Raw genomic sequence first — 16,282 nt, 5'->3', positions numbered from 1 at the left:
GGAAGAAGGAGAGAAGGCCCAGCAGCCCTTGCTCTGAGGCCCAACACATGGCCCACCCACTTGCTCGCCTCTTCTCCTTAATCTTTGAGGCCAAATCTCCGGTCAGTGCTGCCCGCAAGTCTCCCAGCTGAGCTTCAGGAAAACCTGCATCCAGGCCCTGCCCTGGATTTGCTGAATCAGAGTCACTGAGGGATGAGGTCCAAGAGCCTGCACTTTGAGCGATTCCTTTGGGTTTTTCTGACGCACACCAAAGTCGAAGAACCACAGCCCAAATGCCACCTCCACCACCTATCCCTTCCTGGGTTCTTTTTGTCCTTCCTTGGCCAACTTGAGACTTCCGAAAGATGAGGTCTGGGCGTTTCACCGCCGTGACTGCCAGGGAGCTGGGGCCAGGGCTCCTCCTACAGACACAGGTGCCCAGTGAGTTCCAAACAACAAGCAGGTGTGGACAAGAGGACGCGGGGTGGGGGGGGGGGCTTCCATACTTTGAGTTACCACTATGTGCGAGGTGCTGTGCATCCCAGAGCCTTGATGTTGCCTCACAGCAACCCTCAAAGGTAAATATTATTATCCTGGCTTCACCACCAAAGAGACCAAGGGCCACAGGGCTGGCTCATGGCAGCACTGCTATTCAAGTCTAAATTAAGTATATTTTCATAATTACCAATCCAATGCATGGGAATCTGTATGATTATCTGATCGTGTCCATCCCCCCTTCTAGACAGTAAGCCCCATGAGGAAGGAGGGGCTCGGTCTGTTTTCAGGGAGGATTTGGTATGGCCCAAAATAAATGCACAACAAAAATGTGTTGAATGTTTGAATGAATAAATGAACCTAAAATCCATTCCTTTCAGTAGCCCAGTGTGGCTGAAAGTGAAGTCAGGAGCTAATAGACTGGGGCAGACAGTCAGGCTCTGGGATGAGGCAACAGGAAGAGGGTTGGTTTTAACTCTGAGAATGTGGGTGGGTGACCATGTACGAAAACACAGTACAGTGGAAACCTATGGCTGAAGAGAGAGACTTTGGTCTCTCTGAGAAGGTCTCCACTGTCTGGGACAGCCTTCCTGCTGGAGCCAAAGCATAAACTACAGACCTGAAGGTTGCCATAGTGACTCACCGGGGCCTGCAGCCCTCTCTGGCCTCCTGCCTCCCCACCCACGGTACTCCAACCCATCAGCTAATAACCTAATAATGTAGGACAACAGTCACTCCAAACACCCAGGCAGCAACCCTCTTGAAAAACAGATTTCTCTAGAGAACTGAGAGCTGCATAAATGCTCGTTACACTCAGCCTGGGCCACCTGCTAAATCTACTTCTCTGAATCCAAATTACCCTCCTCCTGGCTTCTCCCTCCTGTTTTAAAGACAAGAGGTTGGCAGAACTGGTGATCGAAACCTCAGAGGTTCCAGGGAAACAGACACTAGAGAAGCCACAATATAGCATGCCTGCCCTGTCAGCCTGGAATCAGGGCCAGGGAAGGGGACACTCACCAAAACAGGCTCTGTGATAAGGCCCAAATGAGGGATATGTCCGGATCTCTGCTGGTCTTCTCTGCAAAGTTAAATTAATTTGTCACTGTGTCACTGAGAAAAAAAAAAAAAAAAGCAAAAGCACAAGGGAAGGCTTTCAAGTAGTGGTAGAGTCAAGATAGTTGGAAATTATTTGATAGTTTTCTCATTAAGAGAAGGGGTCTAAGTCCCCTCCTCCTGAACCGTGGTGGCCTCTGTTACTACTTTATCAATAGAATAAAGTGGAAGCCACATTGTGCCAGTTTCTGAGTCCAAGTCTGAAGAGACTGGAAGCTCCCACTTCCCATCACTGGGAAGAGTTGCTCTTGAAACCTGGGTGCCATGCTGTGAGGAGGCCCAAGCAGCCTCACAGAGTGGCCCCATTGAGAGGAACAAAGAACCTGGCCAACGGTTGCAGCTGATGGCTAGGATCCAGGGCTGGTCACATGAGTGTGGGATCTGGGAAGAAGATCCTCTTGCCCTAGCTGGGCCCTATTGGCAGGTGGTGCAAAAGGCAGAGACATGCCGTCCCCACCAAACCCTGCCCAGATGGCACATTCCTGAGCAAAATAGATGAGTGCTGTTTTTTAAGCAACTGTCTTCAAAGTGGTTGGTTAAACGGCAGTAGATAACTGGAACGCAAGTATTCTTTTGCTTCAAAATCAGGAAAGGGCTTATCACGTGCTGGATTCATTCATACTGTTATTTTAATTTCTGTAACAACTTCGTGAGATGGGTATGAATAATTTGCATTTTTTTCCATGAGCTACTAAGGCTCAGAGAGGGAAAGTGGCTTGTTTGAGACAAGTCAGCTAGGAGGGATAAAACGTGTTTTCTACTGATTGCTATTGGACGAGTCTTCTCTCCCTACAGTGTGCACTGTACCCCAAATGGGTGCAACACAAGGGTAACAACGATGTTTATAGCTAACGTTTAGGGGGAACCGCAAGGCTCTCAAGGCAAGATCTGACTTCACTTGCATGGTCTCACAACAAGCCTAGGAAGCAAGCTCCACTATCGTGCCCATTTCACAGAGAGTGACACCGAGGCTCAAAAAACAGGGTAACTGATTTGCTTACGGTGATAGGTGTAATAAGAGAAAAGGCTGAGACGCGGACGCACTCATCTGGCTCTGGAATGGCTCTCAGCGGCAGAGGCCGGGGTCTACTGCGCCCACACTGCTCCAGCGTGGCATCCTGCTAAGCACAAGAAGCTCACCTGTGTGCAAGGCGGGGGTGGGGGTGGGGGCAAAACCAATCACGGCATCTCAGATTCGGACCATTCTCGCATCTCTTTTGTCCTCACACCGCTTCAGGTGGTGGCCGCAGCCAGCAGGTATTTCTGCACAGCGCCCTGGCCACAGGAAGCGACCTGCCTGCCCTGGGTCACACAGTCTCTGGTTCCGAGTCAGGGCTCCGTCCTCTAGCCCCCCTCCTAAACCCCAACCTCCTCCCTGTGCCATTTGGCCGCCGCCTCGCTGTTCCCCAGCTCCGTCCCCCCATCCATCCGGCGGCCCTGCAGCGTCCCGGACACCTGCCCTTCACGGAAGGCACGCGGCGCGGCTCTGGGAAAGGCAGGCCTGGCCACGCGAGTCTCTGCGCCACCTGTGCTGGCCCAGCTCCGGGAAACGAGGTGTTAGTTAGCTTCTGTGCGAGTGCGTGCACGCGCGCGTGTGTGCTGGTGCGTAATTACCGGGTGGACACGGAGGCAGCGACCGCGGGCAGACACACGCTAGCCCAGAGGGGCCCGGCCGGCGGGCGCTCGGCACAGACAGCGGGCGGGCCTGGCCGCAGCCCCCACGCCCGCGTCCGCTGGGCGCCCGCACCCCGCGCTCCTCTGGCCGCGGCCCCCGCACCCGCACCCGCACAAGCGCCGCCCCGCGGTCCCTCCCGCGCTGGCCCCGCCCCCGCCCCACCCCACCCCACCCACGCGGTCCCCCGCACTAGCCCCGCCCCGCGGTCCCTCCCGCGCTGGCCCCGCCCCCGCCCCACCCCACCCCACCCACGCGGTCCCCCGCACTAGCCCCGCCCCCTCATTAGCCCCCCTCCTCCCGGCCCACGCGGTCCCCTCCCGCACCGGCCCCGCCCCCATGGTCCCTCCCGCGCTGGCCCCGCCCCCAGCCCCCTCCCCGCCCCGCGGTCCCTCCCGCCCCTCCCCGCCCCCGCGGTCCCGCTCGTACTAGCCCGCCCCGCCCGGCCCCCGCGGTCCCTCCCGTACTAGCCCCGCCCCCTCCCCGCCCCGCGGTCCCCCCGCCCCCTCCCCGCCCCCGCGGTCCCTCCCACCTTACCCCGCCCCGCGCACCCACACCTGGTTGGACCCACGGCCCGCGGCGCCGCCGGGAAGGCGAAGTGGCCGCCAGTGCCGAGGCCCCAGGCCGCCGTCCGCCAGCGGTGCCCTGTGCGCTGGGGACCCCCACGGCCGTGGGGACAGGAAGAAGCCCGGCTGCGGGGGCACGTACCTGCGCGGTGGAGGGCCGGCAGCCGGTCGCAGTCACCCCACGCTTGGCCCGCGCCCCCGCCTGGGGCCGGCGCGCAGCAGGCAGGGTGGGCGCTGCGTCCTCCGGTTGCTGGCAGGGGTGGGGCGGGAGCGCGGCGGGGCCGTTTCCTCCTCCCTGTGCCCCGATTTCCCCCATCTCCCCCACCCCCCGCCGGCACACCCAGCCCTGCCGGTCCCTGCCCTGCCCTTCACTGACCGCCAGCCACAGGCCAGGCGCCTGCCAGGAAGAACCGCAGTCGCTCAGACCTGCCCCAGAGGCACAGCACCCCCACCCCCACCCCCACCCCCACCCCCGCCGCCACCGCGTCCCCAGCACAGGCTCCGGAGCCGCCACGTGTGGGCTCAGACTGGCCTTGGCCGCAAGAGGACGAGGGTCCCCCTCAGCCACACCCCTGGGTAGGCTGACAGGAGAGTCGGCGGAGCACCTGTCTCTGCTCCTCACCACAACCTGGGCGCCCGCGCATCTGCGGCTCGGGTGGACGCCCTGGGGCGCTGCTGCCCTGGGCCTCCCTCCTCCCTGACCTCCACCTCCCCTGACCTCCGCTCCCGCCGCCCAGGGGTCTGCATTTAGGCTCCCTGCCCCGGTGCCTCCCAGCCTGGGTGGTGCGCACAACAGCAGGACGTCCTGCCCGGTTTGCTGAGAATTCAGGGAGGCCTGATGGCCCTCTGCGTGCCCACCCCACACGCCCAGAGCAGTGACAGTAGCCAGGCTTGCCACTTGAGCACTTACTGTGTGCCAGGCACTATGTGAAGCACTTAGTGGCACAAGGCTCATTTGATCCTCACCAGTGGGTTGGGTACCTGCCGCCCATGGGGGGATGAGGCACAGAGAGGCCGAGGAACAAGCCCAAGGTCACACAGGTGATAGGTGGAGGCACTGAGACTCAAACCCAGGCAGGGGAGCCCAGAGCCAGCATCCGCCCCAGGCTACCCTTAGCTGCTCCTTGTGTGCTCTGCTCTTCCGCAGCTGCCTACCTGATTTCTAGCCCCCCCCCCCATTCAAAAGCACTCCTGTCCCTGTCCCCTGCACTCCAGCCCCAGTCTTTAGAGCCTGCTCATGCTTTCTTGGCTCCCCCCAGTCTGTACCCTGCCAGCTAGGCCCCTTCCCAGCATCTCTGCACTGTGCACTGGGGTCACTGGCACAAAGCATCCCTCTGCGGGACACTCAGTCCTGGCCCAGCGCCTGGTTCGGGGGGGGAGTACCCTGCCCCTGCTTGTGCAATGAGTGTCTGGGGAGGGTCACTGCAGGCATGTGCAGAATCTTGTGCCATGGTCACCAGGACCACTGGGCCTAGGTTAGGATGGAGGGCAGCCGGAGAGCGGGCAGCAGAGGCAAAGAGAGAAATGGACGTCTCACCTTCTCCTAAGCCCTCTGGGTGACTCCAGGTCACCCATGCTGTGACTCAGCCCCTCAGTGAGTCTCTGGAGGGACATGGGCAGTGGGCAAAATGCCCTGGCTGGGGGGGGGGCGGGGGAGGCCGGGGAGGCGGGGGAGCAAGCACCTCCCTGCCAGCTCTTCTCAGAGGCTGCATCAGCCCCTTGCGAGGGTCCTCATTTTGAAACTCCTCCTTCTTGCAAAATCTTCACAGATGGAGTTTTCTGGATTATCTATTCATGCCATAAAAACGCACATCTACTTCTTAAAGATCGCTACCCTGAGACTAGTTGTTAAGAGTTCGCCTTCAAAAGCCAGGGTGCTGGGATCCCTGGGTGGCGCAGCGGTTTGGCGCCTGCCTTTGGCCCAGGGCGCGATCCTGGAGACCCGGGATCGGATCCCACGTCGGGCTCCCAGTGCATGGAGCCTGCTTCTCCCTCTGCCTGTGTCTCTGCCTCTCTCTCTCTCTCTCTCTCTCTCTCTGTGACTATCATAAATAAATAAATTTAAAAAAAAAATTCAAAAGTCAGGGTGCCTAGTTTAAGTCCCAGCTCTGCTACCTGCAGCAGGGAGGGTGACCTTGGGTAAGTCCCTCCACCCCTCTATATCGAGTTCTTCATGTGCGAAATGGGGACAAGGCTTCAAAAGGTGGTTGATTTCATGACTAAATCACGCAAAGCCTTCAGCTTGACACCTAGCAGATATTAGGGTTCAAGGGAGGCTCGCTGTTACTGTCCCCTCTACAGACCTTCTTTATGAGTCTCTTACCATGTCCCTAGCGCTTATGCACGGTGTCTCTGAATTCGAACAAAGCGTTTTATCCTTTCCACTTTACAGATCAGGAAACTGAGGTTCGGCGAATTACCCGAGGCCACTCAATCCTGAGTGTCTGAACCAGGACCTGAATAGACTCCCAACTGAAGCTGCTTCTGACAACAATGATCCTCCTAGCTCCCCAGGAGAGAAGTGGGGTGTTGTAAAGCCTATCACCAATCGCCAAATCCAGGACCCCAGCTCCCGAGGGTACATACAGCGTATGCCGTTTAGACAGTTTATTACAAAGTGAATCCTGTCCGGGCTGCCGTGATGCACGATTCCGGGGGGGTGCTGGGGCATACACACCATAACTTATCAGATGGCGGCCCCCTCTCCCTGCCTTTTCTTAGCACGCGGGCTGCGTGCAGATCTCCAAACACAGATCCTTTTACAAGTGTCAATACTCTCCAATTAACATGAGCTCCGTTTGGATTCAGGCTCCACTTTTTAGAGATGAGAACAGCATGGCACCTCCCACTTGTTACTTAAAGATCCCAACTTGGCCTGTAGAATATAGGGTCGGCATCTCTGGCCGTGCTCCCCTCAAAAAGATGCTCGAGGGCAGCCTGGGTGGCTCAGCGGTTTAGCGCCACCTTCAGCCCAGGGCGTGATCCTAGAGAATCAGGATCAAGTCCCACGTCGGGCTCTCTGGATAGAGCCTGCTTCTCCCTCTGCCTGTGTCTCTGCCTCTCTCTCTCTCTGTGTGTGTGTCTCTCATGAATAAATAAATAAAATCTTAAAAAAAAAGATGCTCGATTTAGAGAAGCAAAGAGAGGCATCGCATTGCCTACAATGTCACCTTTGGGCTAGACTTTGCTGTGTCTCTTGGTGTTACCCCATCGAGTCCTCAGCAGGGGTGGCAGGGTTCGTTCTTTTGTAAATAAAAGCGGGCATTGGCCTTGCAAACAACAAACAGCTCAGTAAGTTAAAATGAAGCATGTATTGTTTTCCAGAACCTTCCTGGTCCTAGGGAATGGCAAATTATGGCCCATGCTCATGAAATGCTGATTTGAGACACGGCACTAATAACCGGCTTTCTTGCCCATAGCAATCATCTCCCACAACGGGCTGGACTCCAGAGATGCGGGCAGAATGTCTCCATACCTGGCCCAGGTGACGTTTACGTCCACTGCTGCTTTTCTAGTCTCTCGTGGGTTTTTGGTCTCAGCATCTGGATTCCCCTGTGTCTGGTTAGGGAAGCACCTGCAGGTGCTCAGAAATGGCAAAAGACAGGATGAATGAAAGAGGTGATCGCACCCGGGCCGGAAGTGTGCCGAGGACTTGTTTTTATTTTATTTTATTTTATTTTATTTTATTTTATTTTATTTTATTTTATTTTATTTTATTTTATTTTATTTTATTTTATTTATTTATTTATTCATGAGAGACAGAGAGAGAGGCAGAGACACAGGCAGAGGGAGAAGCAGGCTCTGTGCAGGGAGCCCGACGTGGGACTCGATCCCGGGTCTCCAGGATCACACCCTGGGCTGAAGGTGGTGCCAAACCACAAAGCAACCCGGGCTGCCCTTGATGAGGACTTTTTATCCATCCATCCTGATCCACCTGCCTCCATCCTCCTGCTTGGGTGGGATCCCCGCCTCCCTCGCCCCCAGGCTGGGCCAGTGGGAAGCACCCACTGAGGTCAGAGGAGGGCAAGAGAGGGGAGGGAAAGGGGTATTTATCCCCTGCCAGGGTCACGTCAGGTTGGCTGCCTCCCATTAGCTCCTGCGGGAGTCCTGCCCTGCCCTTCGCTCTCCTTCCTCCCGCGTGGGCAGTGCGGCTGCCCTGAGACCCCGTCCTGCACCGGTTCCCTGAACCCTGCCCACACCTCTGCAAAGCGTCCCTGTGTTCCCTGGGCTCGGTCACCGGGCTGGGCCTCTGCTTCCCGCCAGACCCTGACCGACCCCGGTGGGCGACCGGGGGCATCTCCACTGCACATGCTAAGGGAAGACTATGCACACGGTTTAGAATGTGCACAGATGATTGACTTTAAGAAATGACTGTTTTTCCAGTTCTAATTAGCACAGCTGGCCAGCCTCAGAGGAACTCTGCCTGGATCCCCTGAATAACAAGGTCCCTGCTTCTCACTCTGCTCTGGCGCCAGCTCCTCGTGGCCCCTGCTCAGTCCCGGGGCCTCTGCCTCTTGCAGATTTTCCTCGGTCCTGAGCTTCCTGTCACGGTGAGCCTCCTGGCTGCTCATTTTGGAGCGTACGTCTCTCCTTTTGAGAAGCACTTGCCACTGTGGAGTCAAGCGGCTCCCTGGACAGTTTCAAGCAGCAAGAAGTTGGTTGTTCTGAGAATTATCATTTCCTGGCATCAGCTACACTCTAGCAGGCTTGGGCCTGAACTGATTAATCAGACTGACCTGAGTAACACAGGGTTGTTTCCTCTCCCACTCATACCTCGGCTCTCAGACAGAGTGTGACTAATGTGGCCACCTGAAGGCAGGAAACTCTGAGACTGGTGGGGAGGGACCGCAAGCCCAGATGAAGTGTAAGCACACACATCTGGCGAGCCGGGGAAACCCTGTTGCATGCCTGGCCAGACCACAGACTTCTGGAGCACCCCTTCAGGCTGAGCTTGCTCAGGCTCAGGCAGTCGGGAGTGGGGGAACATCTGAACGTCTGGGTTCAAATCCCAAACCCGTAGCTTTCTGGTTGGGAGAGCTCTGGCAAAGTTTTGCAGTCTCCCTGTGCCTGTTTTTCCTCCTGTAAAAATGGGGGTACTAGTGAAGGTCTGTGTAAGAATGAAATATAAAAGTGCTCTCAAGAAACCAGAGGCCCAACCTAGCAGGTACAAAGAGAGCAGACTCTGCTGGGAAGGTACAAAAGGGGCTTGGCCGACCAAAATAGGGTGGGCCAGGCTGGGGCCGGCCTCTGCTTTGGGCCTCCTGCTTATGGATTGAATCTTGGCTGGGCCTTGGAACATGGACTTGGCCTCTCCCAGGCTCTGTATCCTGGCAGGTAGACTGGAGGTGAGAGTGGTGTCAGGCCGTGTGGCCCCAAGGTTAGGAGGATGCACACGGTGGAGCCAGATTGCCCAGTACAAATCTCAGCTCCGCTATTCTGCCAAACTATTTCATCTGTCAGTGTCTCACCTGCGCGGTGAGGCTGGTGACAGTGGCTCCCACCTACCTCAGAGTGGTGTGGAAGGTGCTCAGCACAGTGCCTGGCCCACAGTGAGTGTTCAGTAAATCTCAGTGACCATTAATACACCTCCAGCCACAACACGCTCTGACCAGGACAGAACAACGGCAGCCAGAACGATGCCCATGTCCCAATCCCTGGGACCTGTGACTATGTTGCCTTTCATGGCAAAAGGGACTTGGCAGGGGCGTCTGGTGGTTCAGTCCATTGAGCCTCTGGCTCTTGGTTTGGGCTCAGGTCATGGTCTCATGGGTCATGGGATCGAATAGTGTGTCTGGCTTTGCGCTCAGCTGGGGGGTTCTGCTTGAGAGTCTCTCCCTCTGCCCCTCCCCATACTCTCAGCAGAGTATGCTTGCTCTCTCTCTCTCTCTCAAATAAATAAATCTTTAAAAAAAAGAAAAAGGAATGGGCCACCAGTGTGGCTCCGTGGGTTGGACTCTGGGTTTTGGCTCAGGTTGTGGTCCCGGGTTCCTGGGATTGAGCCCCTCGTCTGGCTCACTTCTCAGGGGGAGCCTGCTTGTCCCACCCCCTGCTCTCTTTCTCTCTCTCAAATGAATAAATGGATCTTTAAAGAAAAACAACTACCAACAACAGGGGACTTTGCAGGGATGATTCATTTAAGGATCTTGAGATGGGGAGAGAGTTCTGGATATTCCATGGGGGGAAAGACACAACCAGCAACAGTCGGCTTTGAAGATGGGAGCCGGCCACCAACCAGGAAAGGCAGCAGTCCCTAGACACGCAGAGGAAGTGAGGTGGGGTCTCCCCTGAGGCCTCCAAAGAAGCTCCACTGTGGCTGCGGCCCGAGGCCCATCCTGACCTACAAAACCGTAAGACTAAGTTGCATTGTTCTAAGCCCCTAAGCTCATAATTGGTGCAGCGGCACCGGCACCGGGGCCTCACACAGCTGCCCAGACCCCAGCCCACACCTGCACCCTGGAAGGAGGGCCACGCCCATCAGTCCACAGGAGCTATTAAGCATCCATGGAGTCACCATACTGCTTGGGGTGGTGACCACACGGGACCATGGCACAGACCATCCCGGGGGCACAGGGAGCATCAGGGATTGACTATCCCAGAGCAGGAGAGCTCGGCCTGGGCTCAGTGGGTTGAAAAACTCCTGGAAAAGCTGGACCCTCGAGCAGGGCCGGTAGAAGGTGTAGGGTTTGAGCAGGTAGGAGGAGGAGGAAGGAAAGGCATCGCTGGAGGGGGCCCAGCAGGACCAACGTCAAGGAGGTCACCCTGTTATTCACACATCTGTTCAACACTGGGGCTCCAGGCCCCGTGGCCAGGGGCAGACACCTGGATAGAGAAGTGAGTGCCCCAGACCTGGTGGCGCTTCTTAGGAACTTATGGTTGGGATGGAAGCCAATACCCATGAGGTAAAGCAGGACAACCCTTAGAGCAGAAGTACAGCTGGCTGAGGAAGCACATGGTGGGGGGCTTCCTGGAGGAAGTGGCCCTTCAGGGGCTGATAAGCGGAAGGCCTGTTCTGTATCACTTAGGCTCTGTATTCAGTAGGTGCTCGCTGGCAGGAGTGCAGCCATGTATCTCTTGTTCCCCATCCAACTCTCTCTTAACCTGTTTTACTGCACTGAGGAGAAAGTCTTAGCTGGGGGTTAGTGTGTCTCTACTTCCTAATTCTCGCTAATCTCCCTAAACTAGGGAGCTGCCTCAGGTGTGCCCTGCAGGCGACAGGTGCTTATGACCTGAGCTGAAAACCAACACTGCTTGGTTTGTCTTGATTTTATTTAACTGCCTTCAGTGGCAGAGGGTGCTAATGTGCCAGCTTGGCGAGTGGGACACAATTTCCTTTTAAAAATAAGTGTAGTTAAGTGTAACAGAACCATGAGTGGGTCGGGAGCTGGGAGGTGGGGGGCTCTCCTTTCTGCCCTGGAGCTGAGCACTGGGGTCCAGCTGAAGACAAACACAGCCACACTGAGTGCCCCCCTCTGCCCCCCGCGACTTCCACATCCTCATCTGCACCCGGACACACATCTCCAAACCCGGGTGGGCAAGCCCTGGGAGGCTGAGACTCCCCAAGAGCGTTCTCGGGGCGGGGGGTGGGGGGTGGGGGCTGCTACAGAGACAGCACCCAGGGGTCCATCTGCGCGGGCAGGAGCATGCCGGCCCCCTGGCTCCCTGCGCCTCTCAGGTGGGAAGGACAGAAGCCTGGAGAGGGGCAGAGACCGCCAGGCAGAGGGAGCGGCCCGCACAGCCTCCACCTGTGCTGCGGGCCTGAGAGGCTGGTGGGGGGGCATGTGTGGCAGGAGGCTCCCTGGGGGCTGTCGGGGGGTGGGGCCAGGGGGGAGCTGGGCTCCCAGGGGGCTGTCGGGGGCAGGGGCCAAGGGAGCAGTGGGGGGAGCCGTTGTGAAGCCATGGTGCCCATGTCAGGGTCTGGACAGCAGGGAGGCCCCAGGGCACCTTGCACATTGCGCCCCCGAGGGGCCACCCAGGTGCCATCAGGGCCAGAGAGGAGAGATGACAGCAGTGAGAGGACACGACTGGGGGAGGCTGCACCATGGGCCACGGATGGTGGCCTCTCCCTGCTGCCCCCACGTAGTGGATGGGGAGGGGGCCCTGGTGCCCATCCCCTCTTCAGAATAGAAGTTCTCTTTGCCCTCAGGTGGGAGCCCCAGGGGTCACTCTGGGGTATCAGGGCTTGTACCCAAGGGACCAAAAATTTGATGGACTCTGCCCGGGAGCTGTGGGGCAGTCCAGGGGGAGATCTGACCATAGTGGTCCCAAGACATTAAGTTTCAAGTTTCTGTTCCCTGACTAGAGGTTCCCCAATAATCCAGTTTCCAAAGTAAAAATAGTCAAGAGAAATGTTACGTATGTAATAAAATGGAACTTGGATGGCTGAGTTTTTGAAAGTGACCTAGGAGGGAAAGCCCTGAGCATACCCTGATAAGAGCCATGAGTGGAGGAGGATGGGTGGGGAGGGCCACCCTGCAGGAGCCCGAGCTGCCAGAGAACCTGATCAAGAGGAGGCAGTCAGGGCAGCCTTCCTGGAAGAGGTGACTTCTAAACTGAAACCTGCAGGGAACCGAGGAGGCCTGCTGGGGATCCTCCGGGGGACAGGTGGGTGTGGCGCTGTGGATACAGACCGGGTCCTGCCGTCCATGGTGGAGGCTTAAGAATTTCCCGGCAGTGCCGGGACATGTTGCTGGGGGTGGGCGCCCCCTGGATTCTGATGATTTAGGGCAGAAGGAGAAGCAGCTACTCCTGCTGGGGTGTGATGTAAGGGCGGGGCCAGCGCCCCCATGTGGGGCTCCAGCCCGGAGGGGCGGAGACGGGGGCGCCCCAGCCTGAGACCGCAGGCGCCCGCAGCACGCTGCCCACCGCCCCCCCGGAAGGTCTCCAGCCCGGACCTGGTCCTTGGACTCGGTCCCCAGGGCTCTTCTCCGGGCCTCAGCGGCGGTGCCGCAGGGTCGGGCGCGTCCCCCGGGGACCTGGATGCTGTAGGATCTCGGCGATCGCGGCCACCGCGGGGCCCTGGGCGGGGCAGCCCCCTGGCCTGCTGCGCCCCCCAACGGCACCCTCGTGCCCCACGCTCCGGGGGGGTCCCTGGGGCCCCGGGCACCATCCCTGTGACCGCGGAACGACAGGGACCTAATCCCCGCGCTTCTCCGCCTGCGCTCCCCGGAGGCCTTAATCCCGGGCTGGATTTTGAATTTTCCGCCGCAGGAGAGGTCGGGGGGCCGGCCCGGCTGAAGGTCAGGGGTCCCCTGGGCCGCCCGCCGCTCTGGTCCCCGCCCGCAAGGCCCCGCTGCCCCGGCGCACTCACCTCTCCCGGGCCGGGGCGCAGGAGGCCGGGCGGCGGCCGAGCCGAGCGGGAGCGCGGGGGCGGGGGGGGGGCGGCGGGGGCGAGCCGGAGGGGGGGCGGGGACCGGGCGGAGGCAGGGATCGGGTGGGGTGGGGTGGGGACCGGGCAGGGGCGGGACCCGGCGGGCAGGGGTGAGGGGCGGGGGGCGTGGTGCGGGCCCTGCGCACCTGCTCCAGCTCGCGGCGTCTGGGAGGGGGTAGGGGTGGAGGGTGGAGGGTGGAGGGGGTGGGGGCTCCAGGGGCGCGGGGAAGGGGCGGCTTCCAGAAGCTGTGCCCCAGAGCCATTGTGCTCCTGGGGGGAGCACCGCGCGGCCCAGAGTTCCTCTCTGCCCTTGGTTGGGGGTCCCCTGGGAGAGGGGATTGGTTGGGGGGCAGGTGGCTGGCGTTTCGCCCTCAGGGGCCCTGTGACACCCCCACCCCCCCACCCCCCGCTAAACTTCACCTCAGGAGGCTGGGCCAAAAAGCCAGAGCTTGGAAAGGGGAGGGCGGCTCTGAGTCCCATCACATCCCCCCGCCCCCCACCTGCCTGACCTCCTGTTGCTCAGTGCCCCACCTTCCACGGGCAGAGGTGATGGGCTGTCCTGGCCACTCTTGCCCTCTGCTTACTGCAGTGGCACGAGGAGGGGTGGGCGGGTGGAGAGCGAGCCCCCCAGGGGCAGTTTCCAGCCTCCTCCCGCACCTAGGAACACAGTCCACACGCACCCACACGGGGCAGGTGATCAGCGCTTCCCAGGTTCCCCCTCCTCCTTTGGTCACTTCTCAGTTGTTCTGTCTCTGCTTTGTAAGCCCATCCCTGAAACGGGGTGCTTCCGGGGTGCTTCCGGGGCTGCGCAGGGATGTGGCAAGCCAGGCGTTCCGCAGTCATCATTAAAACCTGACTTATGTAAACCTGTGACTGATTACTGGACATTAAAAGCAAAGGCAATCAATACATAAACTTGCCACTTCTTAATTATTTCACTGTTTCCTATACCCTTGAGGCTATTTACACCCACTCTATGGGGTGTGTGTGTGTGTGTGTGCGCGCGTGAGAGACAGGTGCTACTGCACATCCCTTCCCACCTCCCTGCTTCCTGACACTGTCTGCAGAGCGGTGGAATCCACCCGGCAAGAGCATTTACGCCACAGAAATTGGCAAACATCATCAATCAAGGCTTGGTGTATGTTTTCTTTTTTTAAGATTTTATTTCTTTATTTATGTGAGAGACGGAGAGAGGCCACTCAGCAGGCAGAGGGAGAAGCAGGCTCCCCGCTGAGCAGGGAGCCTGACCCCAGGATCATGACCTGAGCCGAAGGCAGGCTCTTAGCTGATGAGCCACCTGGGCGCCTCTGCTGTGTTTTCTTCAGCGTCTAGTATCTGGACATAAGAAAAGACGGAGAAAGCATTAAGAGTGGATTAAGGGAGCCCTGGGTGGCTCGGCGGTTTGGCACCCGCCTTTGGCCCAGGGCACGATCCTGGAGTCCCGGGATCGAGTCCTGCGTCGGGCTCCTGGCATGGAGCCTGCTTCTCCCTCTGCCTGCGTCTCTGCCTCTCTGTATATCTATCATAAATAAATAAATAAATAAATAAATAAATAAATAAATAAATAAATAAATAAATAAATAAATCTTTTTTTTTTAAAAAGTGTGGATTAAACTTAAACGTGTGCATTGGGCACGTATTACGGCAGGTGTGCGGGTCTTTAGCGGTCACGACATGCGTGGCTGGAACTGAGGAAGTTTGCTCGTCCTGCCTTCAGAACTACGTGACCCAGCAGTCACTCGGTCATGCACAAAGGAGTGACATTGTGACATGCATATTTAGCCTGTCTCACTTTCATCTTACGGGTTAACGTAAATGGAGATATGAACCAGCATTCCTGCCGGAGCCACACTCACCCACGGCTTGCAAGCATATGTGGGCTATCAGTACGCAAGTTTGGCAAAAATCACCGAGAGCTTTCTAAGAGAAGCAATTGGCTGTATGGATTTTGCAACAAAACGTATTACATATTTTATTATTTGTAAATTTTGTTACACATCTTGTATCAGCCAAATTTTTCATTTTTTAAAAAAAAGATTTTATTTATTCATGAGAGACACAGAGTGAGAGAGGCAGAGACATGGGCAGGGGGAAAAGCAGGCTCCATGCAGGGAGCCCGATGTGGGACTCAATCCTGGGACCCCAGGATCACACCCTGGGCTGAAGGCGGCGCTAAACCTCTGAGCCACCAGGGCTGCCCAGCCAAACTTTTCATATATGTATACGTGTGTATGTGTGTGTGTGTGTGTGTCTATATATACATGCGTGCTCTCCCCTTCTCCAGTTGACTGATAAACATTTGGCTGGATATTTAACCCTGGCTGGATGCTTCGCAGGATTTGTCCTATGCTTTCTCATTTTCCCACTTCAGTGCTCTACCCGGGGTGAGCCCCTCTTGACCCAGAGATGATCCCAGGTCTCTTTCCAGGCCAGGCAGACCTCACCCCTGAGCTACGGGCAAGAATACCAGCTATCGGTTAGCTTCCTCCCAGACACCAGGTCACGCATCTCCCAGGCCAGTGCAGAGCAGGCCTGGAGCTCAGGAGGGGCGTGATCTGGGATGCTCTGCTCAGCAGCAGGACCCTGTGGTACTGCCCAGGGGGGGACCAGAGCCTGGGGTTGGCGGCGAATGTCAGCGAGGTGTCCAAACTGGAACCAGCTGGCGAAGTCATGGACAAGACACAGGAAAGCAACATCGAATATTGTCTAGATATAAGGGGACAGATAGGACAAGATGGGTGATACAGAGAGGCTTTGGTGGGGGGAGGATGGTGAGTGTTCAGAGTTGGAGGTGTTTTTGGGACATCCAAGCTGGAAACACAGGTCAGCTCTGGAGGTTCCAAGGAGAGTCTGGGGCTGGAGATTTCTGGAGCCTTCTGGGAACAGACTGTAATTAAAATCGTGGATGGGGAGGATGTGTATGAGCTTGTCCAGGGTGAGAGGAGGGAGTGATCAGAGGGCTGGGTGCACCTCAAAGTGAGCCATGTAGAGAGGACAGAGTGCAAAAGGATGGTTGCGGCGAGTGTGGAGGTAGGCAGATGGGGGAATGGTTCAAACCGAAAGGTCATCTGGGGTGAATGCCCGGAGAGG

General features: G+C 57.6%; 1 protein-coding gene across 2 annotated transcripts in view; it reads right to left on the bottom strand.

Annotated features, from left to right (window-relative positions):
• GPR68 (G protein-coupled receptor 68) overlaps positions 1–13,175 on the bottom strand; it is a 28,508-nt gene extending 15,333 nt beyond the window's left edge. The window contains exon 1 of one of the 2 annotated variants that reach the window (XM_055303559.1): positions 13,133–13,175. The gene's annotated coding sequence lies outside the window, so the exon portion shown is untranslated. Of the gene's footprint in view, positions 1–3,967; positions 4,044–13,132 lie in introns of those variants that run through there. The other variant, XM_055303557.1, reaches the window with a different exon arrangement.
• Between the last annotated feature and the right edge of the window lie 3,107 nt (positions 13,176–16,282).

This window comes from Nyctereutes procyonoides, unplaced genomic scaffold, assembly GCF_905146905.1.
Source record: "Nyctereutes procyonoides isolate TBG_1078 unplaced genomic scaffold, NYPRO_anot_genome, whole genome shotgun sequence".
Taxonomy (NCBI): Eukaryota; Metazoa; Chordata; class Mammalia; order Carnivora; family Canidae; genus Nyctereutes; species Nyctereutes procyonoides.
This window is presented reverse-complemented; position numbering and strand designations above follow the sequence as displayed.